This window comes from Antechinus flavipes, chromosome 3 (assembly GCF_016432865.1).
Source record: "Antechinus flavipes isolate AdamAnt ecotype Samford, QLD, Australia chromosome 3, AdamAnt_v2, whole genome shotgun sequence".
In the NCBI taxonomy this organism is placed as follows: Eukaryota; Metazoa; Chordata; class Mammalia; order Dasyuromorphia; family Dasyuridae; genus Antechinus; species Antechinus flavipes.
Genome location: NC_067400.1, coordinates 407,593,492 through 407,617,876, shown reverse-complemented (window position 1 = coordinate 407,617,876; position 24,385 = coordinate 407,593,492). Strand labels below are relative to the sequence as shown.

Below are 24,385 nucleotides of genomic sequence, written 5' to 3'. Positions count from 1 at the left end.
ATGAAGGGTTAATTGAGGGGGGAGGGTCATGAGATGGGAGATGCCCTAATGGCTCCTGCTGTGAAGCATCACACTCCTTAATTTCATTAGAATTGTACTTAACACCATTGTTGAATATAAGTTAAGTTCAATGCTCAGTTAAGATCAATGTCAGGTCTCTAAGAATTTTAGTTGGTTGGATACTGAGACCTCAGATAATTTGCCCATGGACACTAAGAAAATATGTATTAGGCTAATGAAATCTGGTCTTTTCCACTCTAAACCTTCTATCTGCTGTGCAAAGCTGCTTCTCATGCAATACATATTAAAGTAGGGAAAATAAAATCTCTTCTTTTACCCTATTCCCCCCCACAAAAAGACAATCATTTCTGAAAAGAGTAATAATAGTTGGAATATAATCAGTCAGTAACTATCAATTAAGCTCCTAATTATGAAGTCTAAGACACTTTGCTAAGTATTGGAGATACAAAGAAGGGCAAAAGCAGTCCCTGTTTTCATACAATACATATTCTAATGGGAGAGACAATATGAAAATAACTGTATGGCCAAAGTACATAAGATAAATTTAAGGTTATTTTTCAGTTTTGACAATGACATTAAGGAGGATTGGGAAAGGCTACTTGTAGAAGATGGGATTTTTAGCTGGGACTTAAAGGAAGCTGAGGAAGTCAGAAGACTGAGATGAGGAAGGAGAAAATTCCAGTAAATGAATGAAGTCGGGAGATTGAGTGTCTTGTGGAATATCAGAGAGAATAGCATAATTAGATTACAGAATATCTGGAAGAGACTAAGATGTAAAAAGATTGGAAAAATAGGAAAAGGTAAGGTTATGAGAGACAAAAAAGAAGAATTTATATTTTAATCTAGAGGTGATAAGACACCAAAGGAGTTTTTTGAGCAGGGGAATAACATGGTTAAATCTGTGCTTTAGGAAAATCAATTTGACAGCTGATTAGAGAATTAATTGAAATGAGGAGAGAGTATAGTCAGGGACACCAACCAAAAGGACTTATATAATAGTCTATAGTAAGGTAATGAAAGCTTGCATCAGTAGGGTAGCAGTGTCAAAAGAGAGAAGTAGGTATATAAAAGAGATATTAGAAAGGGAAAAATTGATGGGTCTTGGCAATAGATTGGATATATGATAATGACTCAAGGGTGACATCTAAGTTGTAAGCCTAGTTAAATGAAAGTATGGTGGTACCCTCATCACTAATAGAGAAGTTCAGAACAGGAGTGTACTTGGCAAATTGGGAGTGAGAAAGAAATACTAAGCTCAATTTTCTATATGGAGATTTAACACATCTCTGGGACATCTAGTTTGAGATATCAAAATGGAAGATGGAAAAGTAACTCTAGGAGTTAGAAGAAAGGTTAGGACTGGATAAGCAGATCTGAGAGTTCTCAGCATTAATGATAAATTAATCATGACGTCTGATGAAATCATGAAGTAAAATAATATGGAAAAGTAAAGAGGATTCAGAACAGAACCTAGGGGATACCCATCATTATTAGGCATAACCTAAAGGAAGATCCTGCAAAGAGACTGAAAGAGAAGAATCAAACAATTAGGAAATTAAATCAAGATAGAATTGTATCATGGAAACAAATCTTTTTAAAAATCCTCAAAGTATATTTAGATAAAGAAGAATCTATGTAAAAAGGGAAAAGGAGAGAAGAAATTCAAGCTATTACCACATAATTTCCTGATTCTGAAATAGTTATCTGGATTAATGGCTTATTTTCTGAAAAATGGCATTGGCAACTTGGAAAATTATGTATGGATTACTAATTAAACAATTGCTTTGGATGGACAGTCACTTTTTTTTCCCTTTGGATATGATCTATTCATCTAAATGCCTTCTTAAGCCTATTGAGCATCCATGTATAAAAGAGCACTTCATTTCTACATATGATTAACCAGTTTATTTTCACAGAGATGAATTTTTGAATCTATTTTCTTCCAAAAGAGGAGAATATTTTTAATTCAGATGATTATTTTAGACAATGGGATCATGGATTTAGAATTGGAAGGGATTCTGTAGGCCATTTTATTTAACTATCTCATTTCATAGATGAGAAAACTGAGACCTAGAGGAATTAATTGACTTTCCTGAGATCACATAGGTAGGTATACTTACAAGGATGGTTTTAGTTAAATTATCAACAATCAGAATAATATAATTTCAAAATCAGAAGAACTGCCCTAAGGATCAATTAGTTTAAATGGTACATAAATGAAAATTCCTACTGCCCACACCTCCCAGAAGCAGGCTTTTTGGCCATGTTAAAAGAAGTGCAAGAATATGTATTATATCTAGGATATACTGCAACATATTTAACATATATAGGACTGCTTGCCATCTTGGGGGGGGGGGGTGGAGGGAGGGAGGGGAAAAAAACGAAACATAAGCGAGTGCAAGGGATAATGTTGTAAAAAATTATCCTGGCATGGATTCTGTCAATACAAAGTTATTATTAAATAAAATAAAATTAAAAAAAAAAAAAAAGAAGTGCAAGGAAGAGGAAGCTCTTCCTTCTTGAGGCAGCCCATTCCACCAGGGTAGAATATGAATGATTAAAAAATATTCCCCTTATATCAAGCCTAAAACAGGCATTCTGCAATTTTAAACCCATATTTCTGGTTTTGCTCTTTAGAGATAAGAAGAATTGATTTAATTCTTCATCCATAAATCAGACCTTCAGAGATTTTATATCAATAACTTAACTTTAGTAATGTCCTTATCACTGTTCCATATATCATATAATAACTGCGATGGTGTTTTGCATACCTTAAAGCACTTTATAAATGCTAAATTTGAAGATGAAGAGAAGAAGGAAGAGGAGAACAAAGAGAAGGAAGAGGAAGAAAAGGAGAACTATGAGGAGGAAGAGAAAAAGGAGATGTGATATACACCAAATTGGCAAAATCATAGTTCTTTCAAAGTATAGCACATCCTACATTACATTTTATTCGAAGTACTGACTGCCAAGTTCTCTGGATTTTTAAGTCTCTGAAAAAAAAAAAGTAGTAGTTAATCAATAAAGTTATAAGTGTTTTCTACTGGGACAATATTAACTGTATTTTGATAAGATTCTTTAGTGAAAGCATTTTTACTACAGAAAATCCAAAAACATTTTCCCAAGAGAAAATGTTTATTCAGTGATTTACCATAGTCAGATGCTTAATAAATGCTTATTGATAGTGACCTACTTACATCCTGACTACATTCCTTCAAAGCATTATAAATGCTTTGGAAATGTTGTAACTAAGTCTTCCAAAAAGATAAACTGCAATAAACTAGCAATGCAATGAAAGAAATTCCAGCGAAAATGGCCCTTAATAAATGATGCCTCAATCTCCTTTCCTGCTCTCCAACCTTATAGAGAGCCAACAATAGAGCTCAAATATAAGATAAATCATTATAAAAGCATTCAAGGCATTATCTTCAATGGTAATCAGAAGAGGGAAATATACTTAAAGCATGCTGGCCCAAATAGATTAGGTAATGAGCATATTCACTTGAATAATATAGGGGTTACCATTGAAACACAGAGAGAACATTCCTCAATACTGTTCAACAATAATGGCTTAGATCTAGTTTTTGAAAATAAAGTGTAGCCACAACAGTAATGCATTATCTTAAGGAAAGAAAGAGGAAAAGGAGGAAGAAAAGAAGGAGGCAGAAAGAGGAGGAGGAGGAGGAGGAAGAGGAAGAGGAGGAGGAGAGAGGAGGAGGAAGAGAAGGAGGAAGAGGAAGAGGAGGAAGAGGAGGAGGAGAGGAAGAGGAGGAGAGAGGAGGAGGAGGAGGAGAAGGAGGAAGAGGAAGAGGAGGAGGAAGAGGAGGAGAGGAGGAGGAGGAAGAGGAGGAGGAGGAGGAGGAGGAGGAGGAAGCAGGAGGAGGAGGAGGAGGAGGAGGAGGAAGCAGGAGGAAGAGGAGGTGGAGGAGGAGGAAGAGAAGGAGGAAGAGGAGGAGGAAGCAGGAGGAAGAGGAGGAGGAAGCAGGAGGAAGAGGAGGAGGAAGAGGAAGAGGAGGAGGAGGAGGAGGAGGAGGAGAGAGGAGGAGGAGGAAGAGGAGGAGGAGGAGGAGGAAGGAGGAGGAGGAGGAGAGGAGGAGGAAGCAGGAGGAGGAGGAGGAGGAGGAGGAAGCAGGAGGAAGAGGAGGTGGAGGAGGAGGAAGCAGGAGGAAGAGGAGGAGGAAGCAGGAGGAAGAGGAGGAGGAAGCAGGAGGAAGAGGAGAGGAGGAGAGGAGGAGGAGGAGGAAGAAAAGAAGGAGGCAGGAGGAGGAAGAGGAGGAGGAGGAGGAGCAGGAGGAGGAGGAGGTGAAGGAGAAAGAGGAGGAGGAGGAGGAGGAAGAGGAGGAGGAGCAGGAGGAGGAGGAGAGGTAGAAGGAGGAAGAGGTAGAGGAGGAGGAAGGAGGAGGTAGAAGGAGGAAGAGGTAGAGGAGGAGGAGGAGGAGGTAGAAGGAGGAAGAGGTAGAGGAGGAGGAGGAGGAGTAGAAGGAGGAAGAGGTAGAGGAAGAGGAGGAGGAGGTAGAAGGAGGAAGAGGTAAAGGAGGAGGAAGAGGAGGAGAAGGAGGAGGAGGAGGAGGAGGAAGAGAAGAAGAAGAAGAAGAAAGGAGGAAGGAGGAAGGAGGAAAGGAGAAGGAAAAAACCAAAATAAAAAAGTGTTTCCCTTCCTTTGAGAAGTTAACACTTTATTGGGAATAGATAAGTAAATATGAGGTAATTTGAGGAAAGAGAGTGTACAAATAACTAAAGTTAGATTCAGAGGAACTGGGTTTCTTTCCCAGCTTTTTGTTAGCTGTGTGATTTGAGCCAAATCATTTCTTGTCTATGTACATCAAGTTTTTTTCTTCATCTGTATAATAAATGAGTTTGGAAATGATGGAATCTAAGTTCCCTTGATGATTCTAGGATTTATTACTCTATAACTCACACTTTCATGGTATTTAAAATGGCTAACAATTTTCAAATAGAATCCATAGTTTGAATTCACTTTCACTATTCTTCCAATTGATTAACTAAAATATGACAAATAAAACAAAACATACTCCATAAGTTGATTTCTAGTTAATACAATCTGGGAATCACAGAAACTCATTCAAATATCCAGTAAATCATGAAAAGGATATTATTTGCATCAATTAGAGATTATATTCTTAACAAGAAAATCATAATTCTTTGAAGTATCACAAAATATCATTTGTTTTGAAGTATCAAAACAGACTTTGAGATAAATAACTCTGCGAATGGGTAAGTAAAATATATTTTTATAGCCAGGATTAGGAGTTACCACAGAGGAGAGAATTTGTCTTTAAACATGTTGTTTTGTTCTCAATTCTATTGTAGAAGATTTTTTTTCCTATTTTAATAGGATGCTCCCATCATTAGATCTCTGAATCTGAAAATAAGGATGAAATAGCAATCTTTTGCCAGTAGAGTTTTGTAGTGCCCTGGTTCTCCATGTTTTTACATTGCTATGAGCTCTTCATGGGTTACAATTTATTTTAAATATTTATTAGTTTCTAAGCTTCCACTCTGTGCCCTTATTAATTTTCCAAAATTCTAGTATTAACTGAACCTTCTTTTGGCTAGGCTGAGCTTGAATTGCTTTCAGATAATGTCTTTGCCTCATAAGCATAATTATTTTATAATCATTTCCTTATTTTTCATTAGTAATTTTACTCACAAAGCAACACCATTAATTAATATTTTTGAAACACACCCCTTTTACTTCTAGCTGTTCCTTATATGACCTTTGTAATTCAAATATTAATGCTTTTCATTTTGTCTCATATGCTTCGTAAGTGAATATTTAAATGGCTTTCTTACAGAAAAAAATCAACTAGAAAATTATGATTATGTTTTAATGTTGATATGCAATAACCATAGCATTAATAAAAGGGGAGGGGGGAATTCAGCAAACATTTTAAAAGTCCCTTCATTTAAAACAGCTTTAAACTCATCAAGTATCATCATTAAATAGATCTGATTCATTAGAAGCACTTAGCAGCTTCCATAAAATGGAAAACCCAGTTCTGAGAACCATAAAAATATCTTACAATAAGTAATAAATGGACATGGTATCAGCTGTCCATGGAGGAAGATATCAGTTGTCATCTGCATTGTCAGGAAGGCATAACCCTGAATTGCTTTTCCAGTAATGTGGATTGCCTGTGTCCATCCAGATGCTCCCATGAAATTCCTCTTGTAATCAATGGCATACATTTATTTGCATAATGACTCACTAGGCAAAAATTATTCCTGTTAATATAGAAAAACAATGAAAACTTACTGATCTATTGGGGTAATAATAATCCATAATCCTTAGTCTGATTTACTGAGCTGATCTATCACTAATAGGGGTGTGGTTCTTTCAGGAATAAGTGAAATGTCATTTAAGACCACTGGAGACCTGTGGGATGGAGTTAGTATAGGATTAGTCACTTCTTCTTTAGTAAAATGGGTTAGAAGATTCCCAAATGTCCACTTATATACTTGGATTTCACCCTCATAATAGTTCTATTAGAAAACTAAATCATTTATGTTGTTTCTTCACTCAATCATTTTTTTAAACAAAATTTTGTTAAGTGTCTAGTGTGAAGAGTGTGAAGGAAAGAGTAATTCCTCTGATGTGAAAGCTGCTAAGCCCTTTTCAGAGCTGCTTTCCATCTTTTATGTCTATCTGACTCACTCAACTCTCATCTGTGGCTCCAGGAAGCTATAGCATGGACAGCAGTCACATCCAGTAAAGTCTCAAAGGCATCAGTTAGTTAGGGGGATATCTATCCCAAGCATGTAAAGACTTTTCTGAAAGAATAGGTGAATGAGAACAATTTGGTCTGATGTCCAAGAAGACAGATGAAACAAATGTTTGCTTAGACATCAAAGATGCCATATGCCTCCATTGTATTCTGGGCTATTAGCAATCATCTTTACATTTTTCCTGCAAATGGATATTGATGATTCTGGAAGAGAGAGTGAGGGCCACAATTCCTAGTACCTCTACATCCCTTAAATCCAATTTAGCATGAATCAAAAGATATTAACCATGTCTTTAAATGCCTATTACATGTGAGGCACTAAATAAAAACTATTATCAAAGTCATGATGATCAAAGATATATGATTAAATAACTAAGATACAAGAAAAACTGAGAAAAGTGTTAAAAAAAAAGTTGAGGAAAAGAGCTATGAAAAAACTGAGGAAGAAGTAATCACTTTCCTTCTTTCATCAGCAGCAAGGATTTCAAGGTAGGATCTATAAAGTAAAACTTGAATTTTACTTTGAAGGAAGGATGAGATTTTAGTAAATGGAGAGTGACAAGCTATGTGAAGTCTTCTCCAAGTATGGTATACAATGTATGCAAGGCAGAGAGATGAGTCAAAAAAGAAAAAGTGGAGCAATTTTGTTGGGATGCATAATAAGCATAAGGGGGTAATATGATACGATACTGAAAAAAAGATTGAAGCTAGGCTATATAAAGTCTTAAATACCAGATTTACATTATATGGAATGGAATGAAGAGCCAATAAAGATTTTTGAATGGAGAAATAAAATTATTAGATTGTTGCACTAAGAAGATGACATAGACAGAGTTCTAAAGGATGAATTGCCTGAGTAAATGGGGAGAGAGCCTGAATCCAAAAAACATTAAAAAGAAGGCCTTTATAATAACTTGAGTGAGGAGAATTAAGGTTCTAAACTAAGGTAATTGCTGCTAAATGGAGGGAAGTAGATGGATATTAGAAATACTGTGGGAGTAAAGCCAATGTGATTTGGCAATTGATCAAATGTATTAATTGATCAATCAATTAATAAATAAACACATTATTAAATGTTTACTGTATGTCACCACATAGTAATGATCGGAGAAGGGTCAAAGTAAAATATGGTGTAAAACTTGGTGAATAACAGAATGGTGGTACCATTAGCAGACAATAGGAAAGTTCATGTGAGGAATGATTCCTAGAGAAAGACATGATTAATGTAAGCTCCTCACATTGATTGCAATTAGTTACAAAAACTCAATGTTGTTTTTGAATTATGGTGTCTATTACAATGTTTAGCTCTTCCTGCAAATTTAGTATAATCTTATTGAATAAGAGAATGAATGATTTTTTTAATATAAGCTGCTGATTAGATACTCAATGGCAGTTAAAGAGACAACACTTGTGGGAAAAATTTAAAGCAAAATAAGGGATTTCTCTGCAAAGGAATGGAAATTGAAGATATGGAAGTAGATGATATGTCTAAAGAAAAGTATAGAGACATGGGAAGAGGTCAAAAATGAGTATTTCTGGACACATATTCAGAGAAGAGAAAAAAGAAGAGTCCAAAAAGGATTGAAAAATAGTTTCCAAAGAAATTAGAAGAAAACCATGATCAATACAGTGATACAGAAGCCAAGGAGAGCTAAGAAAAGGTTTGGGGAGACAGAGCCAAGATGGTGAAGTAAAGGCTGGAATTCCCTGTGCTCTTCCCCAAACCATTTCAAATTCTTTTAAATAATGTTTATAAAAATATTAGAGCATTAGATCACAAAAACTGAAAGAGTAGAACATTTTCCAGCTGAAGACACTTAGAAAGTCAGCAGAAAAGGTCTGTGGCACCAGGGTCCAGCCATAATGTTCCTGTATAATCCAGATCAAGGCCGGCAAAGCAGGAATGGGTCTAGAGCTTTCTGAATCAGTCGTAGTACTGATAGCTTCCCAACCTCTTAGCCCAGAATCACAAAGATGACCTGGGAGTTCTGGAGAGAGTTGTCAAAAGAGTGAGAGGGCCTTAGGAAACCAGCAAACCAAGAGTAGGAGTGATCCCTCAGCTCACAGAAGGCTTCTTTAATAGCATTGAGGAAGGACTCATTTGCTTTGGCACACTAGATCTTATAGCAGCAGTGAGGCGGGACACATCCAGGGCAGAAAAGAGTGCTTTTAATTAATTCCCTAGAAAAATCTCTATAGAAAGCTGCAACCTGCATTTTGAGATAGTGTACCCTCCACCCCAGAAAGAGTATTCTACTTTAATGAAAAGTTAAAAGTTGAGTAATAGACTAGGGAAATGGGCAAAAAACAACAAAAAAAAATTCTGATCATAGAAAGTTATTTTGGTGACAAAGAACAAAACACACTCTGTAGATAACAAAACCAAAGCTTCTACATCCAAACCTCCAAGAAAATAAGAATTGGTCTCAGGCTATGAAAGAGCACAAAAGGGATTTTGAAGAGGGCTAGATGAAAAATTAGCAAGAGAATTGAGAGTTCCAAAAGAAAATCAAATGAGAAGAATGTTTTAAAAAACAAAATTAGGCAAATGGAAAAAAAAAGAGATCACTGAGGAAAATAATTCCTTAACAATTAGACTAGAGCAAATGGCAGCTAATGACTTTATGAGAAATCAGGATGCAATAATACAAAACCAAAAATGAAACAAAGAAAGAAAGAAAAATGGGGGGCGGGGGGTAATGTGAAATATTTGATTGGAAAAACAACTGATTTGGAAGATAGATCCAGGAGAGATACTTTGAAACTGATTGGTTTATATGAATATCATGATAAAAAAAAGAGCCCAGATATCATCTTTATAAAAATTATTAAGGAAAACTCTCTTGATATTCTAGAACCAAAGGATAAAATAAAAATTGAAAGCATCTACTAATCACGTCCTGAAAGAGAACCCAAATAAAACTCCCAGAAGTATTTTAGCCAAATTCCAGAACTCCCATTTAAAGGAGAAAACATTGCAAGTATGCAGAAAGAAACAATTCAAGTAGCAGCTTCTATATTATAGAATCAGAGGCTTGGAATATGATATTCTAGAAAGCAAGGGAGCTAAGATTAAAACCAAGAATCACATATCCAGCAAGACTGAAAATAATCCTTTAGGGGGAAAAGTAAATATTTAATGAAATAGAGAACTTTAAGGCATTCATGATGAAAAGATCAGAGCTGAATAGAAAATTTGATTTTCTAATATAAGGAGATAATCAAGAAAGTAACAACATAAGGAACTTAATAAGGTTTATCTTTTACATTCCTACTTGAGAGGATGATACTTGTAACTCATTAGAACTTTCTCATTATTATGGCAATTAGAAGAAGTATACCGGTGTGAGGGCACAGATGTGATAAAGGGATAATATCTTTAAAAAAATGAAATTAAGGGGTGTGAGGGGAATGTATGGAGACAAAGGGAAAGGGAGAGGTGTAATGGTATAAATTATCTGCCACAAAAAGAGGCAAGAAAAGTTTTTATATTAGAAAGGGAATGGAATATAGGAAGACAGAGAGTGATAGAAGAGATGCCATTTTAGAGGGACAGGGTGAAAGGAGAGAGATAATGGAAGGGAACATAGTTAGCAGTAGTAATTGCGAAAATAATTTTAAAGCAACTTTCTCTGATAAGGCCTCATTTCTCAAACATAAAGAGAACTGAGTATTCATTTTATGAGTATACATTTTAGTATTTAAAAAGTAAGACCCATGTCCATATTGATTAATGATCAAAAGATATGATTTATGTCCAAAAAGTTAAAAAATCGTGCATATCTTGCATCTAACAATACCACTATTAAGCATGAATTTTTAAAAAAGGAAAAAAATCTATATGTATAAAAATATTCATAGCAGCTCAGGGTAAAATCGTAGCAGATAAGGGCAAAAAAAAAAGTGGAAATTAAGGGAATGCTCATTAATTTGTATATGGCTGGATAAATTGTGGTCTGTGATTGTTTATGTGGAATATTATTGTTCTTTGGGAAATGATGAATGGGATCATTCATCCCAGAAAAAAAAAAAAACCTGAAAGACCCTCCATGAACACAGAGTAATGTACTATGTATAATGTAATAGCAACATTTTGGGATAATCAGCTATGCATGACTTTGCTATTCTCACCAATACAATGAACCATGACTATTCAGAAGGATTTATGATGGAAAATTCTATTCATATCCAGAGAAATAACTGATTGTGTCTTATTACATACTGAAGCATTCTCTCTTTCTCTCTCTCTCTCTCTCTCTCTCTCTCTGATTTGTCTTTCTTCCTTTCTCTTTATTTTTCTTGAGTGTTTTTTAGGGGGAGGGATCTGTTTTCTTTGAGAGATCTATATTTTCTTTCATAACATGACTTTTATGGAAATGTTTTGCATAACTTCACTTTTGCTTTCTTTTTTTTTTCCCTGAGGCAATTGCAGTTAAGTGACTTGCCCAGGATAACACTTAGGAAGTGTTAAGTGTCTGAGGCCAGATTTGAACTCAGGTTCTCCTGCCACCTAGCTGCCCCCACATTTGCTTTCTTAATGGGTATTGGAACCAAGGATAAGGAAGAGAATCTAGAACTCAAAATTTTAAAAACAAATGTAAAAAAAAAGTTTTACATGCAACCGGGGGAAAAGAAAACTATTAAATAAATGTTAAAGTTACCAAAAAAAAGAAGTGAAAGAGAGGAAAGAAAATGAGGCATTTATAGTAGATGATTTTTTTTCCCACAAATTGGCCACAAAGGGCAGAAGAGCTATTGGATGACAGTGGAGATTATGAAGATGACATGGGAAAACTTCCAAAAGTAATAGAATAGGATGAGATCTGGGACCATCTGTTACAAACAATGTTAATATTACGTCCTCACTAGAATGTTCAAGGTAAGGAAAATTTCATTTTATAAAAACTACATTTTAAATATCAAATGAGATAATAAAAATACTTTTAAAAAAGGTTTGAAATAGCCACCATGGAAAGTGAAATGAGGTAATGAGTGATGACTAAAAAGATTGTTGTATAGCATTAAAGATATATTTGGGGCAACATTTTAAAGTGGAAAGAGAATTAAACTAGAATTAAGAAGACCTGAATTCAAGTCCAAGTTCTGACTAATCCTTTATTTTATGTAGGTTGTCACTTACCTCTTAGAACCTCAGTTTCCTATCATGTAAAATGAAAAAAATATTATTTACCTTATTAAATGTGGTGGCTCCACAGTCTTTACTGATAAAAAATAAAAAGAGACTTTCTTATAATAATCTGTAGTTTCCATTTTCTAATCTCTTATTTTCCTTTAAGTTTTATACTTAAATACTTTCAGACTAGTTTTAATTAGTCAGGTCTCTTACTAAACTTTCGTTAAATAGTTTTTCCCTCACAGTTTCTCTCTATTTTGTGAAGTGATACCACTCATAATTTTCCATTGTACTTTGTTAAAATCCTTACAACATCCTAATTTAGCATGGTACTTAGCAAATTCTCTAGCTCACTAATGTATTTAAGTACTCATTGGAGTTTACACTTTTGGGAGATTCACAAGTCAGTATTCAGTATGAGATTCACAAGTCAGAAACCCACAATCCCACTCTCTTGGAGGAGGAATCAACCTTTTACATCGAGCATAGAAAGAGCTTCAATGAGTCAGTCAGTCAGTTCAGAAGAAGCCCACTCTTGGAGATGCAACCAGATTCATTCATCCCATCTCACACCACTGTAGTGGCAGGCTCTCTTCCTTCACTTCTCCACTGAAGATTCAGAGTGGAGGAGTGTCAGTTTGGAAGATTGCCAAGAGTCGGAGTTGAGCTACAGGCAAAAGACTAGCAAGGAGAGCTCTCTGAACTAAGGAAAGCTGAGGTCTCTAAGAAAGTTACCCAGGCCCAAGGAAGGAGAAAATAAATGTTTGGATTTTATCAGCTGGCTGTATTTGGAATGATTATTACTTTCAACTGAAACTAAGGCTGCCTCCAGAAAACCTCCCCAAGAAATCTGCTCCCAGAGAGAACTATTTTATATTATAAAAAAGAAAAAGAACACCACAGTACTTAATGAAATTTTATATATCATAAAATATATGTATTCACATAATTCATGTTTATGAGAATATTAATGAATTATATTTACATATTTTATATTATAATGCAATCTTATACTTGATTATCATATCTTTCTGCTTAGCAAGTAAATAAAATTTTACTAAGGGGTTTCTTAAGATCTTTTCGTCTTTTGGTTATAGAAAAAAATTTTTTTGTGTTCATTAAACTTGAATAAATAATTATTACAATTGATGTCAATGCTCTTTCCTCTATCCATTTCCTGTTTTCATCATCAGTAATTTATTTAAATAAGTGAGGTTAGAGTTGCTTTCATTGCATCTCAAATAATTTTCTCATTTTTATACTTCCTTTTAGATTTGAAATAATTTTAATTTTTCTCTAAAAGATTGGTGATCTAACTATACATATAGTGCTGACTCATAAATGACTCTGACAACAGTAATGAATCATTCTCTGAATATTAGATAACATTAGTTTCATATTTTGTCATTTTATTTGGTGAACCATGTCCACTAGTTTTTGATTTTTGTCTTAAATATTCATGATGTAAGAGACATAAGGCTTGTGTGTAGTATATATACCTAAATCTATTTTCTCACATTAAAAAAAAAAAAAAAAACTTGAGAACCTGTCTACAAACAGCACCTTTTCATTGCTGCCTTGCTTAACTCTCTACAATATGGCCTTAGATTTAATCATTCAGCTTCAGATCTCATTATTATCTCCAAAGATACCATTGATCTCTTAAGTGACAAATTTGTGCTTTTTCTTCATCTTTATCCTTCTTAATCTCTCTTCCTTTCAGTAATATTGATCACTATTTTTTCCTTATTCTACACATCTATCAAGATTGATGATTTCTTCTCAGTTTGTTTTGCTAGCTTTTCAAACAGGTTGTGTCTGCTATCTATAGGTTAAACACGAGGCTCTATTCTGGACTTTTTTTTCTCCATCTTTATACTATTTTGCTACGTAATCACATCAGCTACCATGTATTGAATTATCATCTCTATGCTTTTGATTCTAATATTTGTTCTTCCTCACATTCTCCATTGCCTATTGGATATCTCAAACTGATTGTTCCACAGATATTTTAAAACTAATATATCACTGCAACATATCTAACATATATAGGACTGCTTGCCATCTAGGGGAGGGGGTGCAGGGAGGGAGGGGAAAAATCGGAACAGAAATGAGTGCAAGGGATAATGTTGTAAAGAAATTACCCTGGCATGGATTCTGTCAATATAAAGTTATTATTAAATAAAATAAAATAAAATATTAAAAAAAAATAAAACTAATATATCTAAAACTGAACTCATTATCTTTTCCCCCCAAACCCTTGCCTCTTCCTAATTCCTCTTACTATGAGCACACTGCCATCTTCCTAATTGTCCAGGCTTACAATATAGGTGTCATACTTAATTCCTCACCATCTTTCATGCCTCATATTAATCTGTTATCAAGTCTTTTCAATTTTCCCTTTTTTATCATCTCTTGAATATATCCAATTTTTTCCTCTGAAATTCTGTCATTATCCTGATGCAGATCCTAGTCACCTTAGCCTGAACTTTTGCAACAACTATCTTTTAGTTCTTTCCTATTTCAAAGCCTTTCAACATCCCAGTCCATTTATCTCCTAGCAATAAAATCTATCTTCCTAAGTCATTGTTAATGTCATCTCCTTGATCAAAAAACTCCAATGGTTCCATATTATCTCCAGCTTCAAATACAAAATCCTTTAACTTTTAAAGCCCATCATGACTTGGATCCTTCATTGCTTTTCCACTCAGCTTACACCTTCCTCTCTTCCACATACTCTATGACTTAATCACACTGGCCTCCTAGATATTCCTCACTCCTGATACTATATCTTTTGATTCCATTTTTACTGGCTGTCTTTCATGGCTGGAACTCTCTCCCTTTTCATCTCAATCTTCTCTTTCTCTGGATTCTTTCAGATTCCAATTGAAATTCCACCCTACAAAAAAAGTTTTTTCCTGATTTTTCTCTATGTTAATGCTTATCTCCTATTTATCCTGTATAAATCTTGCTTATTCATTGTTGTCTGTAGATTGTCTACCCATTAAACTATGAATCCTTTGTGATCAAAGCCTGTTTTTGTGAATTTCTCTACTCATTCATTCTTTAAAACCAATGTAGGCTCTTAAATTGATGCTATCATTATAGAGGTTGTTTTACAAATACATATCATGAATACTTTCAGACTGCAACATAACTGTTTTAAAGATAGGATGAAAGAGGCAGAAGTAGCCCTGAGGGGGACAAAGAATGGGAAAACCTCCAGATCAGAGAGTTATTCCAGATCAGAATAACTATACACAGAGGAGTTCCTTGCTGAAGATGACATGATTTTGAGTTCACTGAAGGATCAATTCTCAAAATATAAAAAAAGGAGTAGATACCAAAAGTGCCTTAAAACAAAATAAAACAACTGATACCTAAACCAGGTAGGTTGAAAACAGAGAAAGAAAATTATAGACCAATCTCCCTAATGAATATTGATGCTAAAATCTTAAATAAAATATTAGCAAAAAGATTACAGAAAATCATCCCCAGGATTATACACTATGACCAAGTAGGATTTATACCAGGAATGCAGGGCTGGTTCAATATTAGGAAAACTATTAGCATAATTGACTATATCAATAACCAACCAAAGAAAAACCATATGATCATCTCAATAGATGCAGAAAAAGCATTTGATAAAATTCAACATCCATTCCTAATAAAAACACTTGAGAGCATAGGAATAAATGGACTTTTCCTTAAAATAGTCAGGAGCATATATTTAAAACCATCAGTAAGTATCATATGCAATGGGGAAAAACTGGAATCCTTCCCAGTAAGATCTGGAATGAAGCAAGGTTGCCCACTATCACCATTATTATTCAATATCGTATTAGAAACACTAGCCTCTGCAATAAGAGTCGAGAATGATATTAAAGGAATTAGAGTGGGCAATGAGGAAACCAAACTATCACTCTATGCAGATGATATGATGGTATACCTAGAGAACCCCAGAGATTCTACTAAAAAGCTATTAGAAATAATTCACAATTTTAGCAAAGTAGCTGGATACAAAATAAATTCCCATAAATCCTCAGCATTTTTATACATCACCAACAAAATCCAACAGCAAGAGATACAAAGAGAAATTCCATTCAGAATAACTGTTGATAGCATAAAATATTTGGGAATCTATCTACCAAAGGAAAGTCAGGAATTATATGAACAAAATTACAAAAAAGTTTCCACACAAATAAAGTCAGACTTAAATAATTGGAAAAATATTAAGTGCTCTTGGATAGGCCGAGCAAATATAATAAAGATGACAATACTCCCTAAACTAATTTATTTATTTAGTGCTATACCAATCAGACTTCCAAGAAAATATTTTAATGATCTAGAAAAAATAACAACAAAATTCATATGGAACAATAAAAAGTCGAGACTCTCAAGGGAATTAATGAAAAAAACATCAAATGAAGGTGGCCTAGCTGTACCTGATCTAAAATTATATTATAAAGCAGCAGTCACCAAAACCATTTGGTATTGGTTAAGAAATAGATTAGTGGATCAGTGGAAAAAGTTAGGTTCACAAGACAGAATAGTCAACTATAGCTATCTAGTGTTTGACAAACCCAAAGATCCTAACTTTTGGGATAAGAATTCATTATTCAATAAAAACTGCTGGGATAACTGGAAATTAGTATGGCAGAAATTAGGCATGGACCCACACTTAACACTATATACCAAGATAAGATCGAAATGGGTCCATGACTTAGGCATAAAGAACGAGATTATAAATAAATTGGAGGAACATAGGATAGCTTATCTCTCAGACTTGTGGAGGAGAAAGAAATTTGTGACCAAAGATGAACTAGAGACTATTACCGATCACAAAATAGAAAATTTTGATTATATCAAATTAAAAAGCCTTGTACAAACAAAACTAATGCAAACAAGATTAGAAGGGAAGCAACTAACTGGGAAAACATCTTCACAGTTAAAGGTTCTGATAAAGGCCTCATTTCCAAAATATATAGAGAGCTGACTCAAATTTATAAGAAACCAAGCCATTCTCCAATTGATAAATGGTCAAAGGATATGAACAGACAATTTTCAGATGATGAAATTGAAACTATTACCACTCATATGAAAGTGTTCCAAATCATTATTGATCAGAGAAATGCAAATTAAGACAACTCTGAGATACCACTACATACCTGTCAGATTGGCTAAGATGACAGGAAAAAATAATGATGAATGTTGGAGGGGATGCGGGAAAACTGGGACACTGATGCATTGTTGGTGAAACTGTGAATGAATCCAATCGTTCTGGAGAGCAATCTGGAATTATGCCCAACAAGTTATCAAACTGTGCATACCCTTTGATCCAGCAGTGTTTCTATTGGGCGTATATCCCAAAGAGATACTAAAGAAGGGAAAAGGACCTGTATGTGCTAAAATGTTTGTGGCAGCCCTGTTTGTAGTGGCTAGAAACTGGAAATTGAATGGATGCCCATCAATTGGAGAATGGCTGGGTAAATTGTGGTATATGAATGTTATGGAATATTATTGTTCTGTAAGAAATGACCAGCAGGATGAATACAGAGAGGCTTGGAGAGATTTACATGAACTGATGCTAAGTGAAATGAGCAGAACCAGGAGATCACTTTACACTTTTACAATGATATTGTATGAGGATGTATTCTGATGGAAGTGGATTTCTTTGACAAAGACTCAATTTCAATTGATAAATGATGGACAGAAGCAGCTACACCCAAAGAAAGAACACTGGGAAACGAATGTGAACTATTTGCATTTTTGTTTTTCTTTCTGAATTGTTTTTTTACCTTCTGAATCCAATTCTCCCTGTGCAACAAGAGAACTGCTCGGTTCTGCACACATATATTGTATCTAGGATATACTGCAACATATTTAACATATATAGGACGGCTTGCTATCTAGGGGAGGGGGTGGAGGGAGGGAGGAGAAAAATCAGAACAGAAGCGAGTGCAAGGGATAATGTTGTAAAAAAAAAATTACCCTGGCATGGATTCTGTCAATATAAAGTTATTATAAAATAAAATAAAATATAAAAAAAAACTACTTGGACTTAATTATTATCCCAACAAGAGTCAAAAAGCATAATAACTATTGACTTACATTATTCCTTTTTAATCTACATAAAATTTATGAGAATAAGTTAAACAAGTATCAAGGTGGTGCTTGGTGATGATTAGAAGGGAAAAGGCCATTTTGTAGATGAAGAAATGGAGACAGGCAGAGGCTAAGTGACTTGCTTAAGTCTCACAGTAAGTGGAATTTGAGCCACTGTAGGGAAGTATCTTGTCACTGTGCTGCCCACATCATGAGAATGGCCATGATGATAATTATGATAAAAGTGAATTTTTGCAGAAAGCAAAACTGACTAAGCAGGCTGAAAGTTTTGAAAGTTATGAAAGTATGGATACTGCCATGAAGGCAGTCACTGGGCAAGGGTATGAACCGTCCATTGAAGAGAGATATGGCTTCTCAGTAGCCTATAAGAATGTAGTAAGTGTGTGATAATCTTCCTTATTAGTGATCCCTAGTACTGAGCAGAAGATAGAGAGAAATGAGAAGAATACAGAAAGAAAATCATAGAAGAATTGCAGGATATCTGTGATGACATTCTAGAGCTCTTGGACAAGTACCTTATTCTCAGTGCTGGACAACCAGAAAGTAAGACCTTCTACTTAAAGATGAAATGTGAGTAAGTCAGATATTTTTCTAAGGTGGCATCTGAAGACAATAATAAAAAAAAAAAGACAATATCAAATTACCAACAGGCTTATCAGGAAACATTTGAAATTAGTAAGAAATAAGTATAGCCAACACACCCGATTCAACTTGACTTGGCTCTCAAGTTGTCCGTCTTTTTCTATGAGATACTAAATTCACCTGAAAAAGATTGAAGTATAACATAAATGATCTTTGAGGAAGTGATGACTGAACTGGATAAACTAAATGAAGAATCTCACAAAGATAGTTCTCTGATCATGCAATTATTCAGGGACAATCTCACTTTATGGACATCAAAAAACCAGGGTGACAAAACACATTTTGGCAAAGGAGAGAGCTAATGGTTATCATACTTCATTATCTGTTCAATGTCACTATAACCTAGACACATACCTCTCTATGAAACAAAATACCTTATGTCAACTTTTCACAACCTTAACGTAGCAAACACATTTGTTACTATCTGATATCAGATATATGCAAATAAAAACCCTTCAATTTACAAATGTTGCTTGAATCATGCACAGAAAAGGATTATGAGCGTCCAGACCTATTGTTTCATGCAACCTTCTCACCACCTTCACATTTCACTGAGCTATCAATACCAACTATTCATCCATTGCCTAAATTGATTGATTGAAGAAACAAAAAAGAAAATGAAAATGAAAAACCCACTAAAACACTACCTAGTAGGTAGTGTTGTACACTTTGTACATCTCTTACTCTCTCATTTTGTATTTTATAGTCTAATTATCTGTGGATGTATCTAATCTCTCTACTAAATAATAAAATTCCTGAGGACAAAGTCCTGCATTATTTATCTTTGTATTCTCCATTGCCCAGCATAAGGCCTTGTATGAGTTTGTACATAATACATTTTTGTTGGGTTAATGAATTTTTTATTGAATTAAACTGAATTGAATATATCAATTAAAAGTAAATTAAACAAAATCTTTCTCCTCAGAGAGAAATATACTTTGAGAAGTATACAGGTAACCTGTAATTATTAAATTGTATTTCTACTTGAAATTATATTATTTGTATTCTTATAAAGAGCTAGGAGAATAAACAAGCAAATTTTCCTTTTGAAATTAGTCAACATTTCCCTTGAAACTAGGTTTACAGCCTCAAAAATAGCGCTCAAGTGATAAGACGCATGAAGACTAGAAATACAACAACTCACCAGCAGAAGAAAATCTGGAATTTCATCAGAAAAGGTTTGTCCTGAGGGACTGAGGAGAAGATCAGCACAAGCAAGAAAAGAACTAGCTCTAGACAGACTGAGTAGAACCCCAAACTGGAAGTGACAACATAGATTGCAGCACAATCTTGCAGCCCCAACCTGCAGTACAGGGCTTTTCCTTGGGGCAGTTGCAAACCTGCAGAGCAAGGGGGCACAGCCCAGGGCAGTCTCTAATCTGCGCAGTGGGAGGCTCAGCCTGGGGCAATAGAACTTTTGCCTCACAATTTGCTTCTGGGCAGAGACCCTTCCAGGTTGAACTGGGCTGGTCAACTGCTAATACCCACAGCCCCACAGGGGGCTTTGGCCTCGGGTAGTAATACTTTCACTGCCTAATCTCTAGCCTTAGGGCAGTGGCTAAACCACACAGCGGAGTTCTCCACTGGGCACTTGCCTAGCTCCACTGTGCTAAATCACTTCCTGTGGGGGGAAGGGCGGGGATTTTGCCCAGAGCACTCCCATACCTGAAGCCCTTTTACATCTTTCCCTGCTTTGCAGAGGAAACTGGTAACCCCCTTGCCCTGAGGGCAAACCCTAAAGGCTTTTAAAAATGAGTAAAAAAAATAAAAGGAGCCAGATAGCTTCTATACAGGAAAAGAGCAGGTCTGCAACCCCGAGGAAACTAATAGCAAACAGTCTCCAGATAATATCCCAGAAGGGAATGTTACCTGTCCCCTTTTACATAACGCTCTCCTAGAAGAGACCATTAAAAGTCTCAAAAGAGAGAAGAAAAATGGGGAAAGGGAAGAGAAGCTTTGCAAGAAAGTAACAACTTGCTGAAATATGAATTGGAAAAGATTAAAAATTCCCAGGAAGTGCAGGGAAATAGAATTTGTGAATTGGAAAAAGTAAAAAAAAAAGTTCAGGAAAGTAAGAATTGTGAATTGGAAAAGATAAAAAATTCACTAGAAAGTAAAATTTGTGAATTGGAAAAAGAAAATAATTCACTAAAAAAAAAAAATAGTGAAATGGCAAAAAATTCCATAGAACAAAACAACTTATTTAAAACATATACAAAAAGAAGTAAGAAAGCTAATGAAGAAAATAATTCATTAAAAATCAGAACTGAACAAATAGAAACTAATGATTCATTGAGACAGCAAGAATCAGTCAAGCAAAACCAAAAAAATAATAAATTGGAAAAAACCATGAAATAACTACTTGGAAAAATGACAGACATGGAAAATAGATCTAGAAGAGATAATCTGAGGATTACTGGACTTTTTGAAAATTATGATGAAAAAAAAGCCTATCTACTATTCTATGGGAAATCATCAGAGAGAACTGTCCAGAGGTGATAGAACCAAAAAGTAAAATAGGCATTGAAAGAATTCATCGAACACCTTCTGAAAAAGACCCTAAGATATAAACACCAAGGGATATTGTGGCCAAATTTCAGAACTATCAAAATTAAGGAAAAAATATAAGCAGCCAGAAAAAAAACAATTCAAATACCGAGGTGCCACAATAAGGATCACCCAAGATCTGGCTGCCTCCACCTTAAAGGATCAAAGGGCCTGGAATCTGATATTCCAAAAGGCAAAAGAACATGGAATGCAGCCAAGAATAAACTATCCAGCCAAGCTGAGCATTTTCTTCCAGGGAAGAAGATGGACATTTAATAAAATAGATGAATTCCATTTGTTTCTAAGGAAAAAACCAGAACTAAACAAAAAAATTTGATCTCCAACCATAAGACTCAAGAGAAGCAGAAAAGTAAAAGGAGCTCTTGAGAATTGTATTTCTGTAGGCAACGAGGAAACCAAATTATCACTCTTTGCTGATGATATGATGGTATACTTAGAGAACCCCAGAGACTCTACTAAAAAGTTATTAGAAACAATCCACAGCTTCAGCAAAGTTGCAGGATACAAAATAAACCCACGTAAGTCATCAGCATTCTTATATATCACTAACAAAACCCAACAGTTAGAGTTACAAAAAGAAATTCCATTTAAAGTAACTACTGATTGTATAAAATATTTAGGAATCTATCTGCCAAGGGAAAATCAGAAACTTAATGAGCAAAACTACAAAACACTTTCCACACAAATTAAGTCTGATCTAACCAACTGAAAAAATATTAAATGCTCTTGGATTGGGTGAGCAAATATAATAAAGATGACAATACTGCCTAAACTAATTTATTTATTTAGCACTATACCAATCAGACTCCCAAAAAAACTATTTTGATGACCTAGAAAAAATAACAACCAAATTCATATGGAAAAACAAAAGAGTCAAGGATTTCAAGGGAATTAATGAAAAAAAAAAATCAAATGAAGGTGGCCTAGCTGTACCAGATCTAAAATTATATTATGAAGCAGCAATTACTAAAACCATTTGGTATTGGCTAAAAAATAGACTAGTTGATCAATGGAATAGGCTTGGTTCAAAGAACAAAACAGCCAATAACTTTAATAATCTAGTGTTTGACAAACCCAAAGACCCCAGTTTTTGGGATAAGAACATATTATTTGACAAAAATTGCTGGGAAAATTGGAAATTAGCATGGCAGAAATTAGGCATTGACCCACACTTAACACCGTACACCAAGATAAGGTCAAAATGAGTTTATGACCTATGCATAAAGAATGAGATTATAAATAAATTGGAAGAGCATAAGATAGTTTACTTCTCAGATCTGTGGAAGAGCAAGGAATTTATAACCACAGAAGAACTAGAGATCACTATTGACCACAAAATAGAAAATTTTGATTATATCAAATTGAAAAGTTTTTGAACAAACAAAACAAATGCAGACAAGATTAGAAGGGAAACAATAACCTGGGAAAGCATTTTTACAGTCAAAGGTTCTGATAAAGGCCTCATTTCCAAAATATATAGAGAATTGACTCTAATTTATAAGAAATCAAGTCATTCTCCAATTGATAAATGGTCAAAGGATAAGAACAGACAATTCTCAGATGAAGAAATTAAAACTATTTCTAACCATATGAAAATATGCTCCAAATCATTATTAATCAGAGAAATGCAGAAAAAAGACAACTCTGAGATACTACTACTACTACACACCTGTCAGATTGGCTAGAATGACAGGGAAAGATAATGCGGAATGTTGGAGGGGATATGGGAAAACAGGGATACTGATACATTGTTGGTGGAATTGTGAACACATCCAGCCATTCTAGAGAGCAATTTGGAGCTCAAAAAGTTATCAAACTGTGCATACCCTTTGATCCAGCAATGTTTCTACTGGACTTATACCCCAAAGAGATATTAAAGAAGGGAAAGGGACATGTATGTGCCAAAATGTTTGTGGCAGCCCTTTTTGTAGTGGCTAGAAGCTGTAAAATGAATGGATGCCCATCAATTGGAGAATGGTTGAGTAAATTGTGGTATATGAACGTTATGGAATATTATTGTTCTGTAAGAAATGACCAGCAGGATGAATACAGGGAGGACTGGTGAGACTTACATGAACTGATGCTAAGTGAAATGAGCAGAACCAGGAGATCATTATATACCTCAACAATGATACTGTTTGAGGATGTATTCTGATGGAAGTGGATCTCTTCGATAAAGAGAGCTAATTCAGTTTCAATTGATCAAGGATGAACAGAAGCAGCTACACCCAAAGAACACTGTGAAATGAATATAAACTACTTGCATTTTTGTTTTTCTTCCTGGGTTATTTATAACTTCTGAATCCAATTCTCCCTGTGCAACAAGAGAACTGTTCAGTTCTACACATATATATTGTACCTAGGATATACTGTAACCTATTTAACATGTAAAGGGCTGCTTGCCATCTGAGGGAGGGGATGAAGGGAGGGAGGGGAAAAATCAGAACAGAAGTGAGTGCAAGGGATAATGTCATAAAATATTCCCCTGGCATGGGTTCTGTCAATAAAAAGTTATTTTAAAAAAATAAATAAATAAAAAATAAAAGTTATTTAAATAAAAAAAAGAGAGAGAATTGTATTTCTGTTTTGGATATACAAAAAGATTAGATATATATTCTGATTTTACTGATATAACAAAAAAGGGGAAGTAGAAATGGAAAAGGGATAATGTTAAAAAAGGGGGAAAGGGGAGATAAAAAGAGGGAAACTACATCCCACAAAGAGATAAAGGAAACTTATCATATCCAGAGAAATTTAGAGAGGGGGAGGAACATTGTGTGAACTTTACTCTCATCGGAGTTGGCTCAAAGAGAAAATAATCAACATATTTGTTTTACAGAAAATTTTCTCTCACCTCATTAAAAGGGGGAGAGGAAAAAGGGAAAAGGAAAAGAGTAATAAGGGAAGGGTACAAGAAAGGGGAAGAGAACCAAAGGGGTGAGGGAGGGATACTAAAAAGGGTGAGTGGTGTGATATAAGTGGGGCACATAAGATTAAAACTGGGAAATAGGGTTAGGTGGGACAAGTAAAAGAAAAGCATAATCTGGGGATAACAAGATGGCAGGAAACACAGAATTAATCATTTTAACTGTAAATGTGAATGGGATGAACTCTCCCAAAAAGTGGAGGTGGATAGCAGAGTGGATCA

At 34.9% G+C, this 24,385-nt stretch overlaps 1 pseudogene; it reads left to right on the top strand.

Annotated features, from left to right (window-relative positions):
* Window positions 1–18,971, top strand: part of LOC127557289 (14-3-3 protein beta/alpha-like) — a 63,142-nt pseudogene extending 44,171 nt beyond the window's left edge.
* The last annotated feature ends 5,414 nt before the right edge of the window (window positions 18,972–24,385 follow it).